This window comes from Ictalurus punctatus, chromosome 24 (assembly GCF_001660625.3).
Source record: "Ictalurus punctatus breed USDA103 chromosome 24, Coco_2.0, whole genome shotgun sequence".
NCBI classification, from domain to species: Eukaryota; Metazoa; Chordata; class Actinopteri; order Siluriformes; family Ictaluridae; genus Ictalurus; species Ictalurus punctatus.
Window position 1 is genome coordinate 19,998,784 of NC_030439.2, and position 16,559 is coordinate 20,015,342.

General features: G+C 44.0%; 1 protein-coding gene across 1 annotated transcript in view; it reads right to left on the bottom strand.

Annotated features, from left to right (window-relative positions):
* Window positions 1-11,718, bottom strand: part of hdac5 (histone deacetylase 5) — a 95,096-nt gene extending 83,378 nt beyond the window's left edge. Inside the window, exon 1 of the mRNA XM_053675202.1 lies at window positions 11,449-11,718. The gene's annotated coding sequence lies outside the window, so the exon portion shown is untranslated. The remainder of the gene's footprint in view (window positions 1-11,448) is intronic.
* Between the last annotated feature and the right edge of the window lie 4,841 nt (window positions 11,719-16,559).

Genomic DNA, 16,559 nt, shown 5'->3' on the forward strand with positions numbered 1-16,559 from the left:
TGAGCTTTAAGGACATGGCTGTTAAGAACGTAACTATCGAGAACGTGACTATTCATATCATAACACGGCTATCAATGACTTTACTATTAATAAAATCACTCGCAGTGATGTGACCGATCATAACGCGGCGTATCAATTTAAACATAAATAAACACAACCATCAGGGATGAATAATTACTTGACTATTAACGAGTGTTAATAAAACGCTTATTAAAAACAAGAATATTAATAACATGACTATCAAAAAAGTGATTATTAATAACATGTTTATTGTCCTTTATAAATGCAGCTGTGTGTGTGTGTGTGTGTGTGTGTGCGGGTGTGTGTGTTCCGGTGATAATGACACGTTTTAGCTGAACGTACAGTTATACACTGCGCTCCGCCGTGCAGTTTGAAGCGTAACCCCACAGGCTGGCTGGTGAAAAGCCGCTGGCAGGAATTATGGGATGTCTCGTTACTAAAGGGGTATTTAAGATGTGTTTAAGCGTCGCTCAGCTCGGGCCGGAAAACTCGGGCCGGCGTTATCCTAATGACGCGCAAGCCGTGATTAAAATAGAGAACCGCTTTGAAGTGCTGCTGCGGTTTGACCTCACGCTGCACAGCAGGACACCGCAGGGGAAGTGTTCCTGTGTGTGTGTGTGTGTGTGTGTGTACATACACAATACAGCTCGGGGGAGTAAAGTGGGACATGATGTCCCTCAACCAGGTGACCGCTGCTGCTTAGCAACCCAGGACGTCCAGTGCGGGATGAAGGAGCACTGACCGAGTCGTGCTAAGAAAAAAACTCTTCTGAACGAGAAGACTTAAAATAAATAAATAAATTCAATTCAATTCAATAAAACAGCCACGATGCTTAAATCTTTAGGTATTTAAAATACATTGCAATTCCTCGAAACGTGCGGATTTGTACCGTTTAAAACGAATCCACGAAGAATAACACTTAAAACAAAGGGCACAAGAACACTTATACATGCGTACCTCATTAAAAATGCTGCGGACTATGAATATGCAGGAGTATGCAAATTAGAGACACGCCCCCACTGTCCTCCTGCAATCCGACTGCTCTCACGCCCACCTTGAACAAACTTCTTTTTGGTCCGTTCATGTGCTTTGTGTGTGTGTGTGTGTGTGTGTGTGTGTGTGTGTGTGTGTGTGTGTGTGTGTGCGCGTGGGTGTATGTGTGTGTGTGTTTGTCAGAGGGACTGCAGATCATTCTGTCTCTGTGTTGTATTATGGAGGACAGTAGGTATGGCAGGAGCCCAAGCACACACTAGAGAAAGTGTGTGTGTGTGTGTGTGTGTGTGTGTGTGTAGATGGAGCTCAATGTGTTGGCTGTAATGTCTTTTTTTCCTGTGTTGCTGCAGTGCGATGCAGGACAGTGCAGTGGTGTGTGTGTGTGTGTGTGTGTGTGTGTGTGTGTGTGTGTGTGTGTGTGTGTGTGTGTTTACTGCAGACTTTGCAGACTCAGGGGACTGATGGAGGACACACAAACACACACACACACACACACACACACACACACACACACACACACTTTCTCTTGTGTGTGTTTGGGCTCCTGCCATACCTACTGTCCTCCATAATACAACACAGAGACAGAACGATCTGCAGTCCCTCTGACAAACACACGCACACACACACACACACACACACACACACACACACACACACACACACACACACACACACACACACACTTTCATCGCTCGCTGATGCATGTTACACAAACAGAAACGGACAAAACTGATTAATAAATACTGTCCAGTTCCTTCTCGCTCTTCGGTTTCAGCGAATCCCCCTTTCCAGAAAGAGATAAAGACAAACAATATAAAAACAATAGAAAACAAAAATAGATCAGCCGCCTTAGAGACTGCTTCTAAGGTATGTCTCTTTACGGTAACGTAACAAACCTACATCCGACAGTGCGGTGAAAAAGTATTCGATTTCTTCGATTTTGTTTTAACTTCTGAAACAATTTAGTATGAGATATACACAAAAACAGAAGAAATCAGGACGGGGCAAATACTTTTTCACAGCACTGTATAAGGATAACAAACCTGTATATTTATTAAATAAAAAAATAAAAATTCTTGCAGAAAATATAAAATCATGATAACTGTTGCCAAATATTAACTGTTTCCATTTTATTAATTTTTTTAAACTCTAACTTGCCAATTTGTGTGAAAGAAATCACTTATTATTGAATTAACGAATGAAAAACGCCCAATCCGAAACAACAACAACAACAACAACAACAACAAAACAGCAGGAAGTCTAAAGTGGCCTAAAATCACTTAAAAGTCGGGGACTTGGCAACCCTGCTGACTGAAACAATAAAACGTTTTCATTAGCATTTTAGTCTTCAAGAAAAACCAAATTAAAAAAAGATACAATTATTATTTACATTCTTTTTTGTCAAACACTTCGGCAGCTTGTGCAATAGGTTAGCTAACTTAGCTGACAATTAGCTTCGCCCTGAACTATTCCTTTCCCTCAACATCTGCTTTACTAGCCCGCTAACTATTCCTTTCACTGAACATCTGCTTTACTATCCCGCTAACTATTCCTTTCACTGAACATCTGCTTTACTAGCCCGCTAACTATTCCTTTCCCTGAACATCTGCTTTACTAGCCCGCTAACTATTCCTTTCCCTGAACATCTGCTTTACTAGCCCGCTAACTATTCCTTTCCCTGAACATCTGCTTTACTAGCCCGCTAACTATTCCTTTCCCTGAACATCTGCTTTACTAGCGCGCTAACTATTCCTTTCCCTGAACATCTGCTTTACTAGCCCGCTAACTATTCCTTTCCCTGAACATCTGCTTTACTAGCCCGCTAACTATTCCTTTCCCTGAACATCTGCTTTACTAGCCCGCTAACTATTCCTTTCCCTGAACATCTGCTTTACTAGCCCGCTAACTATTCCTTTCCCTGAACATCTGCTTTACTAGCCCGCTAACTATTCCTTTCCCTGAACATCTGCTTTACTAGCCCGCTAACTATTCCTTTCACTGAACATCTGCTTTACTAGCCCGCTAACTATTCCTTTCACTGAACATCTGCTTTACTAGCCCGCTAACTATTCCTTTCCCTAAACATCTGCTTTACTAGCCCGCTAACTATTCCTTTCACTGAACATCTGCTTTACTAGCCCGCTAACTATTCCTTTCACTGAACATCTGCTTTACTAGCCCGCTAACTATTCCTTTCACTGAACATCTGCTTTACTAGCCCGCTAACTATTCCTTTCACTGAACATCTGCTTTACTAGCCCGCTAACTATTCCTTTCACTGAACATCTGCTTTACTAGCCCGCTAACTATTCCTTTCACTGAACATCTGCTTTACTAGCCCGCTAACTATTCCTTTCCCTAAACATCTGCTTTACTAGCCCGCTAACTATTCCTTTCACTGAACATCTGCTTTACTAGCCCGCTAACTATTCCTTTCCCTGAACATCTGCTTTACTAGCGCGCTAACTATTCCTTTCCCTGAACATCTGCTTTACTAGCGCGCTAACTATTCCTTTCACTGAACATCTGCTTTACTAGCCCGCTAACTATTCCTTTCCCTAAACATCTGCTTTACTAGCCCGCTAACTATTCCTTTCCCTGAACATCTGCTTTACCAGCCCGCTAACTATTCCTTTCCCTGAACATCTGCTTTACTAGCGCGCTAACTATTCCTTTCCCTGAACATCTGCTTTACTAGCCCGCTAACTATTCCTTTCACTGAACATCTGCTTTACTAGCCCGCTAACTAGCGAGCTTGACTAACAGAAGGCTTGTATTAGTTTGAAATTAGTGTGTTTTATTATAAACCAGACACAGATGATGATTATTTAAAAAAAAAAAAAAACAACGTGCGTATTTTATCTCTCTATTTTTTGTCTGCTCAGCTCGAGGTCTCTCACACCTTCTGCTCACTGAAAAGCTGAAAGTTACTACTCGTAATTACGTCAGATCTTTAACCTGAACCTCCTGCTCACTCTCCCTCGCTCGCTCGCTCTCTCTTTCCCTCACACACACAGTAACCGGAGAGCTGATGTGACGGGGACGACGTCTAGACGACAAGGAGGACGTGTAAACATCTCTGACCTCGTATCTCTCATAACTACAGTCTGGTAGAGGTTGCGCAATCCATCACGCGCTTTATGCAAAATGTCCATGCCGAGAAGACCGCGAGCGGCGCCGTTAATCAGCGTCCAGCGCAAACGAACCCTGCTTTATTAGCACTAAAATCACGCACCCTGTTAAACAATCGGCCCTGACGTCGACCGTTATAGCGCTCTCGACCCGGATATTCCTAATGGAGCGCATTAGGGAGGAATGCGGCGGCCGAGTCATCACGAACGAACTGAAATCACGATTAAAGCAAATCAGCCAATTTAGGGATCAAAATTTTCATCAAGCTGTTTTTGATTTTAGAAAATCAGCAGGAAACAGTTCCTCTCGTGCTGCACGTCATAAATTCCTTCCTGGGTTTCTATAAACGAATAAACAAGTTTACTCTAAAATCAGGAGATCGCACACTAGCTCACATCGCTAGCGCGAATCCCGAACGATGTCACCGCCTTTTCTTCAAATGGATCGGGTTCTACGGTCAGAAACCAGAACAGAGCTTTTTGGTAATAAACACAGAGGTGGTTTTGGAGCACACAGAGAGGTAGCCGTATGGAAAAGTCCCTCATGTCCACGGTTAAATATGGAGGAGGATCTTTAATGTTTTGGGCTGTTTTTCTGCAGAGGACCTGGACATTTTGTTAGGATACATGGCATCATGGACTCTATCAAATATCAACAGATATTAAATGAAAACCTGACTGCCTCTGACAGAAAGATTCAAATGGGCCGTGGTCGGATCTTCCAGCAGGACGATGATCCAAAACATCATCAAAATCAACACAGAAATGGTTTACTGACCACAAAATCAAGGTCCTGCCCTGACCCTCCCAGTCCCCTGACCTGAACCCCATAGAACACCTGTGGGGTGAACTGAAGAGGAGAGTCCACCAGCGTGGACCTGAAATGTGAAGGATCTGGAGAGGTTCTGTATGGAGGAACGGTCTCAGATCCCTCGCCATGTATTCTCCAACCTCATCAGTGTTATAGGAGAAGACTCAGAGCTGTTATCTCGGCAAAGCGAGCTAGCACAAAGTACTGACTCAAAGGGTGCCAATAATTGTTGCACACCTATATTTAACAAAGATTTTTTTGTTGTTATAATCCTGTGTTGTGTTTGTAATTGTTCGACATCCATGAGATCAGAGTATTTTTGTGAATTTTCTGAACAAAAGATCAAAAGGTTAAACAATGAAGACAATTTTCCACAGCCTTCTTTACTCATATTTACCAAAGGGTGCCAATATTAATGCAGGACACTATATATATGTCATTTGTTAAAAAAAAAAAAAATGTATATAGAAAAATTCTTTACATTTAGTTTGGAACTGCTAAATAACTCAATAAAAATTTTCCTCAGTTTAATAAAAAAAAAAATTTAAAAAAAAAAAGATTTTGAAAAGCTAAGGCATTTTTTAAAGTTTGGCACAAAAAGATTTCATTCAATTTGATTTGTGTTGAAAACTGGTAAAAGATACACCACAGACACTGGGAACGAACAACAACAAAAACAAAAACCGCTCTAATCTAATCTAATGTCTGATTAGATCTGAACGTCAGTCTCATTCATGACTCATACAGAAGGCTCAATCCTCTAGAATTCAGTCAGACCTAATTATCGAAAGCTTCTCCGTCGCAGCTTTTTACAGCTTAATAAACAGCTGAAGCCTGAGGTTCTGTCTACGGAGGACGCAGGAGGAAAAAAACACCATGCAGCTGTCGCTAATAAACATGTTACCGTTCCTGGACTTTAAAAAAAACAAAAAATAAAAAACACACGTTTGTTTGTTTGTTTGTTTTTAATTGCATCAATTAATCTATTTTGCACAAAAAATGAGGCAAAAGTCTCAGACAAATCCCACACCAGGACATAAAACCCCCCAGAAAAACCGAAATAAATAAATAAAAATAATAATCAACACCGCAGTTGAGCTTCGAGTAGTTATTTGTTTCTCAATATAACAGGGGGGTGGGGAAAAGTCCTTTTTCATTCACAGCGTATACGGTTCACGTTTACACACACCGTGCAGAATCCGCGTGATTAATCCGGTTCAGAAGTTTACACACGCTCCATTATTAATCCCGTGTGTCGTGACCCGGATGATCCACGACACGGTGTGTGCATGTCCCGTGAGAGTTCTTCACGAGTCCGTTGCTCGTCCTGAGCGGTTAAACCGCCCGCTGTTCTTCAGAAAAATCCTCCAGGTCCTGCACGTTCTTTACTTTCCCGGCATCTTCTGCATATTCGACTCCTTTCCAACAGACTATACGATGTCCAGATCCGTCTTTCCACAGCGAGGACGACCGAGGGACTCGTACACGACTATCACGAAAGGTGCACACGCTCACCGACGCTCGAGAAGACGACACGATAGATCAAGAGTCGGGGGGGGGGGGGGGGGGGGGGGTAAACTTTCGAACAGGATGATCGGTGTAAATCGTTATCATCTTGTTTAATTCTTTCCCAATTCAAGAAACTGTTATTCACACTGAAAATGTTCACAGAAATATTTTTCATTGCCATTTGCTGCATTCCCAAACTATATTTCAGCCCCCGTTCGGCCGAACCCCAGACGACCCGCAGGCGAGAAATCGTTACCCCGCTCCCCGAGCCGAAAGGTGACCACGAGGCTTCCCGTATACTAAATAAAGAAACTAATCCCAAAATAACAGACAAACGCTCGAGTATCCACATGACTCAGTCGAGCTCGGAGGTCCTCACGCCGCGTCAGCGTTGGGCAACGTTTTATTTCCCTCCCGTTAATTACCCCTCAGGCCACTCCCAGATTTAATTATAGATCACACCTGAACCCAACCCTGTCTCATATCATGAATACGCCGCTGAACCCCGCCCTGACGACGAGAAAGACGAGCGCTTCTCACAAAAGCCTGTAGTAAAAGTTCACTAAAGGGGTGGGGAATCAGATGGGGTCAGAGGTCATACATACCACACCGCCACGGCGACATCTGTTTTTCCTTACCGCCATGTTTCAGAACGTTCAGGTTTACAGCGCCGCCGCATTCCTCGCGTCTCGTTCCCGGCACCGCTTAAAGCCGATGAATACCGCCGCTTCGATTGCGTATTTATTTCATTATTTTTCCCTTCTTTCCGTCGCATCTGTAGCGCACGTGTGATTTCCTCAGAAAACGCTCCGGCATTTATGTCATTAAATTAATCCGGCGCATTTCATTCGAGGATAAGCGAGGGGTTACGTGCAGGGAACGTACAGACCGCTCCAAAAATCCACTACGGTACACTACTTATTATTCGAGAACACGCTATTGAAACACTAGACTATTTCTACGAATGTTAGAACGCGACAAACCGTTCGGTTTTCGACGCGCGTCCGCGACGCGCTGCTGCGATCGTCTCGGGACGATCCTGCGGCGCTCGCGTGGTCCGACGTTTACTCGGTTCCCCGCTCACAACTTTAGTTCCTACCTGCAGCGAGTACCCCTTTCCCTTTCTGATGTATAGGAGAAGAACGTACGACCGTGGTTTCATCTCATCTGGTCAAGTACGACGTATCGTTAAACGTGTATAGAGACATCAGGAAGAAACATAAAAGCTTGGAAGGAAGTAGCAGAGGTCTCCGGTGCCTCTGGCGAGAGTACGCGGCTAGTAGTCAGCCTGCTCTGCTGATCTAATCTGAGAACGAAGCTAGTACGAATCCGAGCACGCGGCACGTGAATCCAACTTAATCCGACGCATTTTGACTAGCTGGACAGGCCACGCCCACTTACCGAATCAGTCGCTACACGCCGACATGAAGCAAACCACAAGCGACACGAGCGACGTGCTAGTGCGGTCAACGTAGTGTCGTCCATCGCTATACAAATAAAGATCTAGTTACTACTGTGATGTACAGATTTAAAGGGGCGGTCTGTAATATTTAGCTTTTGGTTAAATGTAACATTTAAAAATCTTTATTTTAGTCTGTAACCCTGTAATCTTTCAGAACAAAGAAACTTCCGGCGTCCTGTTCACATCCGGGGGAGGAAAAAAAACCGGATCACAATAGACGATACGATAAGAAAATATTGCTGTTCATTAAATAATAAATAACTGGTAGCTAGCAGCGGAGTCTGATTGTCATCACTGAGGTCTGAGATCGCTGAAACGTTTCCTCCTATTAAACGTCCCTGTAACTGTGCTAGCAATAACGCTAGCGATAACAAGCCACCCCCCTCCACCATTAAATCGGCGCACTGCTTTAAAGCGGTGGTCACCAACCCTGTTCCTGGAGACCTACCTTCATGAAGACTTTAGTTCCAACCATAATCCTGCCCACCTGACCCTCTCATCACTGCCTGAACAAGTTCTAGAACAGTTGCAGGAAGGTAGATCTCAAATTAAGAGGGCTGGTGACGTGATGCGTCAGTGAGCGAGCGCGTCCTATTCGTCAGTTCCTTTCTTCGCGTTTTCAGAGGAAGGAGCGAAGAAGTGAGGAAAGGAGAGAGAAAAAAAAACAAACAACAACAACAAAGAAGAAAACGAACGATTAAAGAAAGGAGAAGCAGTCCAAGTAGGCACGGTGTGCCGTCTTGTTTGTTGAAAGCAGCAGTGGATGAGCGGCTGGGGGCGGAGCTAATTTCCGGGTCGGAAAAAGTCTAAATAGGAGACTGAGACCAGCGGAAACCAACATAGAACCAAATGTGATTCTGAGAATGTATTACTATTATTATTAGTAGTAATACTACTACAGGTGTAGGAACACCTTTAAGGCTACGAACTGCCCCTTTAATAATGGAACATTTTTAGACGATGGTGTCACAGAAACCCAGCCTAATGGAGTCGTCTTGGAGACAAAGGTGTGTGTGTGAGACAAGCTCGTTGGACAAGTTTTCAGTTCACACACACACACACACACACACACACACACACACACACACACACACACACACAGTTGTGTTCATGGTTGAGTGTCAGCCATGTACTTATACTTGGCATTTCCTACAAACACTACTTATATATATATATATATATACACACACACACACACACACACACACACATTCAACTTTCGCTTTTCGAGGGGTTTGAGATCAAAAAGATGGATATGCCACAACAGATCAGAATTTTAGCTTTCGTTTCCTTAAATTTACATAGATGTGTTAAACAAATTCGAACATGGCATCTTTTGTTTGAATCCACCCGTTCTTTCAAGTCATCACACGTATTGGAACATGTGACCGACGGGTGTTTCTTGTTACCCAGGTGACTATTTAAAGAATTAATAGCTCTGAAATTGTGCTCTTGGGTTCGAGTCCTAGGTTTCACCTGTGAAGACTGCGTTTGTTGTTAAAAAGGATAAACCGACATGAAGACCGGAGAGCTGTCTGTGGGAGAAGATTGAGCCATTCTGAAGCTGAGAAAAGATGGATCAGAGGTTTTGCATAAGCACTGGGGATAGCCGATATATCGATTTGGAATGTCGTGATGAAGAAAGAAACCTCTGATGGACTGAGAACCAGACGTGGAAGGGGTCGGCCGAGGAGAACTACAGCAGCTGAGGATGGAAAACATTGTGAGAGCTGTGAAGAAAAACCCCAAAAACAGCAGACAGTGACATCAACAACAGTCTCCACAGGGCAGGGTGAAGGTCTCACAATCCACCTATCGAAGAAGGCTTCGAGAGCTGAAATATCGAGGCCGTACCACAAGATGCAAACCACTCATCAGCAGTAAGAATCAGAAAGCCAGATTGGAATTCGCAAAGAAACACAGAGACGATCCTCAAAAGTTCTGGAAGCAAGACGAACCTCTACCAAAGTGGTGGAAAGGCCAAAGTGTGGAGAAAGAACGGATCTGCTCGTGATCCGGAACATACGAGCTCATCTGTGGAACATGGTGGAGGTAGCGTCATGGCTCGGGCTTGCACGGCTGCTTCTGGAACGTTCTCTCTGATCTTCATTGATGATGAACTCATGATGGTAGCAGCAGAATGAATTCAGACGTTTACTAAAACAATCCGGCCTCCAGTTTACAGAGAAGTGCGTCACGCAAATCATCAAACATACACCACTCATCACAGTTAGCTGGCTAGCTCGTGGAAAACGCGCGCAGGAGTCTCACGTACCGTACTATTCGTCTACGCCTTCTAGACGACGAGGGCGGAAGGTTTTAACGAAAGAGACGCGAACGGCGAGGCACGTCCGCGCCGCTTCACCTTTCACGGGTCGCCGTGGAAACCCGTCGGAGAGCGGCGTCTCGGCTCGGGCCCGCCCTGTAACGGACGTCGCGGTTCGATCCTCCGAGTGTACACGAGGTACGCAGGAGAGAGCGCGCCCGCCCGCGCGAGAGAGAGAGAGAGAGAGAGAGGTAAAGAGTACACCATTCAAAGCAGTAAAAAAAGACACAGATATACCCACGATATCTCAGGCAAGCGTATCGCGATATCGATATTACACCGTCGCATCGTCCAGCTCTACTTCATCCTCGAAGCTATTCGTTGCTCCGAACGTCGAAGCCCATCGTTTTCACATCTCGGTGATTACATCAGGCATGATGATAGGACGATGTGTGTGTGTATAAGATATGATAGAGGCTTATACGAATAAATAAACACCCCCCAATGTTTACTGCTGTGACGTATTACCTGACATGACACACATAAGCCCGTTTGCTTTCTCTACAGTGACAACGCAGTGAATTTTCACATCATCATCATCATCATCATCATCTCTCGCCCTGCTGATCAGACAAGACATGACTCGGACATGATGTAGGATGAGATATTAGTAGAATAAATCGGATACATTGTTTCTTATTGCAGGGCAGTGATACATCGTGTGTGTGTGTGTGTGTGTGTGTGTGTGTGTGTGTGTGTGTGAGAGCAGTGATTAAGATGAGATGAGACATTATAGCACACGTAACACACAGATAATAAAGCGTGTTCTGGAATAATGGGATATATCTAGAACAGGTTGGAGGACGGTGGAGGATGCGGCGGCCCTCGGGATAAAACTTGCAATGTTTTTTTGTTTGTTTGTTTTTTGTTTTTAAAGCAAAACTACGCAGCTGTCGGTTTAAGAAAATGTCTGCAAAAATAAAAGGACAAACAACAACAACAACAACAACAACAACAAGCTCCTGAACATTAAGCACGCAAAGCCAAGGGAGCAAGGGAGGAAATAAATCTGCAAATAAATAAATAAATAAATAAATAAATAAATGTATGTTCAGTCGCATTTCCCCCCTCTGAGCTGATCAGATCAGATCAGGAGAGTTTTCTTTAGACAGAAATATAAATGAAGATATAGATATATAAACATAGCCCTCTGTGAAACCTGTCATTATGACGAATTGATTAGAAATGCATTTACCTGGAGACTTGTTCCGAAGCTCGTGCACACTTTTATTTCCGGCCTCCTCCTCCGCCGCTCTTTCTTCCTCATTTATCGCTTTTCGGTAAAGGGGAAAAGTATAACATTTTTTTTCCCGGACACAACTCTGTCTCTCCCTCTCTCTCTCACTCTCTCACTCTCTCTCTTTCTCTCTCTCTCCTCCTCCATGTTTGCGGCTCCTCCACCGACGACAACATTAGTGACGTCACTCCGCCCGTGTCACGTGGGCCCCGATTGTGGGCTTCTAAAAATAGGAGACCGAAAGAAAAGTACACAAGAACGCGCTCGAGCCCCGTTACACCCCCGCCCACCACCACCACCACCACCACCACGCGCGCGAACGGGCTCCCGCTTCCTGCTTATTGGCTTAAAGGAAACGTCCCGCCTCCTGCGCGTTGGGGACTGTCCAATCCAATGCCGAGCGATTTCGAAAGGCCAATCCGAATGGGGAAAAATAACCAAACCAGCCAATCATGGAGGATAAAAGGCGGGAGAGTGAATATATACCGGAAGTACTATAGAGTGAGGTTAGCCCGTAGCTTAAAAGCGAAAATATGAAACGCGCTCGTATTTTTTTTTTTTGTCCGTTTTTAAACATGGAACTACGTTTTAAAAGAAATAAAAGTGTTAGTGTTAGACTACGCGTTCATTTACGCGAGACTGTTAAAAGAAATTACTTTATCATTGAAGTTGCAGGAGCTGTTTGGTTGCCTTTAGCAACTTAGACCCCGCCCACCGTGGATATGCGTCCAATCAGCGGTTAGGTCGTGAAAACTGAATGAATTCCTGTTTAGATCGTTTGAATAATAATAATAATAATAACAATAATAATAATAATAATAATAATAATAATAATAATAATGTTTGTTTTTCTAAAAATTAACATTAAGATGAATTTTTTTTAAAAAGTAAAATTAAAAATAAAATTAAAGTGAAAAAACAAATTCTGTTCTGAAATTGCCTTGTTCATAACGTATATACTTATTAATAATATAAAACATCCATTAACACCATTTATGTCTTTCTCATAAGACTTTATATTGTTTATGTTCTTTCGACTCAGTAAACGAACAGAAATAAACCATTTCTTACCAATAAATTTGCGTCTATGTGAAATTTAGCTGAAATCATCACTAAATTGATCTTCTATTCTTAATGAACAATGTTTCTGGGATACTTCAGACATGTTCATACACTCACTGTCCACTTTAATAGGTACACCTGCTTATTTATGGCGTTACCCAATCGGGTGGCAGGAGCCCGATGCATAAAATCATGCAGATACTGGTCTCGAGCTTCGGTTCACATCAAACATCAGGACGAAGAAAAAGTGTGATCTCTGTGACTTTAACCGCGGCACGGTTGTTGGAACCAGACAGGCTGGTTTGAGTATTTCAGAAACTCCTGGGATTTTTTACACAGAACAGTCACTAGAGTTTACCCAGAATGGCGTGAAAAACAAAAAACAGTGAGTGAGCGTCGGTTCTGTGGGTGGGAACGCCTCGTTGATCAGAGGAAAAGGGCCAGACTGCAGTTTTGAGCTGACAGGAAGGATATAGTAACTCAAATAATCACTCTTTACATTAGTGGTGAGCAGAAAAGCATCTCAGAACGCACATCGCACAGAGCCTTGAGGGGGACGAGCTACAACAGCAGACCACGCATCAAAAACTTGATCATTATCTTCCCTGGATCTCTAAGAGATAAAAATGTAGCTATGTGAGTCGGTATGGAAAGGCACGCGTTCAAACGGTTCAGCACTTTTCCACAGGAGCAACATCGCTGATTTCTCAAGGAAGTGGATGGCAAGGTCATCCAATTGTTTGTGCTAGACAGCGAAGATATTTGGGTTTGAGACGAAGGAGGTGGAGGTGAGACGAGAGTTTAAGATTTCAGCTTTTATTTCCTGGTGTTACATCTAGACGTGTTAAACAACGTAAAACCCAGAGCCTTTTGTATCAGTACAGCCAATTTCTAGATGAACAAAAGTATAGGAACAGGTCAGTCGTGAAGTAAATGAAAGTAAATAACACTGAATATTCGGTTGCATGTCCCTCGCTTGCAATAACTGCGTCACGCCTGAGACTCACTGACACCAAACTGTTTGTTTCTTCTTCTGTGAAGCTTCTCCAGGTTTTTACTGCAGCTTCTTTCGGTTGTTGTTTGTTTGGGGTTGTTTCTCCCTTCAGTCTCCTCTTCAGGAGGTGAAGGTCTGGTGATTGTCTTGTCCAGTCTAAAACCTTCCACGGTCCCCCTGGTGAAGTCCTGTGTTCAGGTGGCAGTGTGTTTTGGATCGTTATCTTGCTGCATGATGAAGTTCCTCCCAGTTAGATTGGATGAACTTCTCTGTAAACTGGAGGCCGGATTGTTTTAGTAAACGTCTGAATTCATTCTGCTGCTACCATCATGAGTTCATCATCAATGAAGATCAGAGAGAACGTTCCAGAAGCAGCCGTGCAAGCCCGAGCCATGACGCTACCTCCACCATGTTCCACAGATGAGCTCGTATGTTCCGGATCACGAGCAGATCCGTTCTTTCTCCACACTTTGGCCTTTCCATCACTTTGGTAGAGGTTCATCTTGCTTCCAGAACTTTTGAGGATCGTCTCTGTGTTTCTTTGCGAATTCCAATCTGGCTTTCTGATTCTTACTGCTGATGAGTGGTTTGCATCTTGTGGTACGGCCTCGATATTTCAGCTCTCGAAGCCTTCTTCGGTAGGTGGATTGTGAGACCTTCACCCTGCCCTGTGGAGACTGTTGGTGATGTCACTGTCTGCTGTTTTTGGGGGTTTTCACACACACACACACACACACACACACACACACCCACACGCACACTATCTGACTTTTTGCACTCACTTTATGTTGTGATGTTCATTGTAGTTTCCAGCTGGGGACTTTGAGACCCGTCCTCTCTCACGGACCTGGGAGCATCTCTGGGAAAACACACACACACACTTCCTTTAAATGGTTGTTTGCTTTCTGTTCCATACAGGTTGCCATGGCTGCATATCAGCCATGTCCACGGGCCAGTTCCTCTTATGCACACACACACACACACACATGAATATGCATATAGTCACACATTCACAAGCACAATACAAACACACACTCTGATCTACACACTCCGCCACTCATAAACACGCATATCGGGCTGAGTTCAACAGCTGCCCTTTGAGTCGTGCCGTTTCAGAAGAACAATCCGTGGCGGTCCGGTGTGATGAAGCGGCGTGACACTCTATTATCCTGAAGTGTTTTTATTCCTCTCTCAGACCACAGCCATCCGACTTTCACGCGTTTGTATTCATTAAAGAACAACACATCTTCCTTTTACTCATTTATAGCTGCATTTAATGTTGTGGAATATCCGGTGAGCGTCGTTACTTCCCGCTCTCACTCACGTTACAGCGGCTAAAACAATCGCTTCCTCACCAAACTCTCTTCTCCTCTCAAAGTTAATCAGACGGGGGGGGGGCTTGGGGGGATGATTAACCACCGAAAAATGATCGCAGCTCGTCGTGTTACCGAGAAACCGCAAAGGAGCGTAAACTCCTCTGTCCTTTACCTCTGACCGAGCGAGCTGTTACTATGGAAACGATAGCGTATTAGAACGAGCGCATTGATATACATTCCAGAGAGTTAATCAACTCCTTCCGACCGATCAGAATCCGGAATTCGAGAGCGATGTAGTTTTAGTTTTTCAATTTATTTTGACATAGAAGTAAGCGTACTGAACACCGACGTGTCCCTTTCATTTTTTTTAAGCAGGGATGAGCACGCCATGTATTCACAAAAACACACACACACACACACACATCATTCTCAAAGCAGTAAATGTTATTGACAGACTGTGAATCAGACAGCGACAGCTGCAAGGCTGATAACTCGCTCGTTTACGTCACGGCTTCGTTCGATCAATGGCCGCCCGCCGATGGATAAAAATAACCGTGGACCCGAACCTTCTCGTTCAGGGACGCAAACAAGCGGGTGTTTGTTCTCCTCCTCCTCCTCCTCCTGTGACTGATGGATGACGGACGGCGTTCAGCGACAGTCGAGGACAGGAGGCGAGGCAGGTGTGGCTGCGGAACAGCCGCGCTGCTCTCTGTAACGAGAGCGATGGAGGTGTGAGAACCGGTCTGAGACAAACACGCAGCGCAGGGCGAGGCCGCAGTCGGGCCACACCGAAGCGCAGACACACTGAAAACACCGCCGCGCGACACGGAAACAGCCGCGCGTGTAGATACGGTGCGTGTGCGTTCATCTCCAGCTTCAGGTTTTGCTCGTGTATGCACACCCTTCACAAGAGAGGTCTTAATTCTGAATGTAGCACGTTGCCCTACATTAGGCCTTCATAACACAGTCATAACGGTGTGAACCTTTTCTAAAGCGAGGACGCGGGATTTCTGTAAGGCGTTCATAATGTACTGTAAGTCAAACCTCGTGAGGTGATTCTAAAGGTTTTTATACCACTTTACACATCTTTACGTGTTATTACACCCGAGCGCTGCCGAATTCCGGATTCTGATTGGTCAAAAAGGTGTTGATTAATTATATATATATATATATATATATATATATATATATATATATATATATATATATATATAAAACGGAGCTGCAATTCACAGGTTTATATCCGCGTGCTCGTTCTAATACGTTAGCGTTTCTATAGCGACCGCTCGTTCACTATGGCCGACGCTCCATATAAACGGGCTTAAAAAAAAACAAAAAAAACGTGTGAACGTTGATACGTGAATTTTCCTTTACGGAGATGTTTATTTAACACGAATGGAAGGAGTCTCCAGTGTCAGTGCTCTGTAACTATATCTGTAAATGTGCATAACTGTACAGTGCAGGTAAACAGGACCACAAACACAACAATTCGGGCTCCATTAAGGATAAATCCATCAGTGTGCGGTTGTTTTTCTTTTCTTCTTCTTCTTGTGTGTGTGTGTGTGTGTGTGTGTGTGTGTGTGTGTTTGAGTTAAAGGCTGTTTTTTTTTTTTTTTTTTTTACTGTGTGAGAGCAGCTGAGATGGAGCTGCTGGTCTCCATGGAGAGCGAGTCGGTCTGCAATCCCAGCAGCTATGA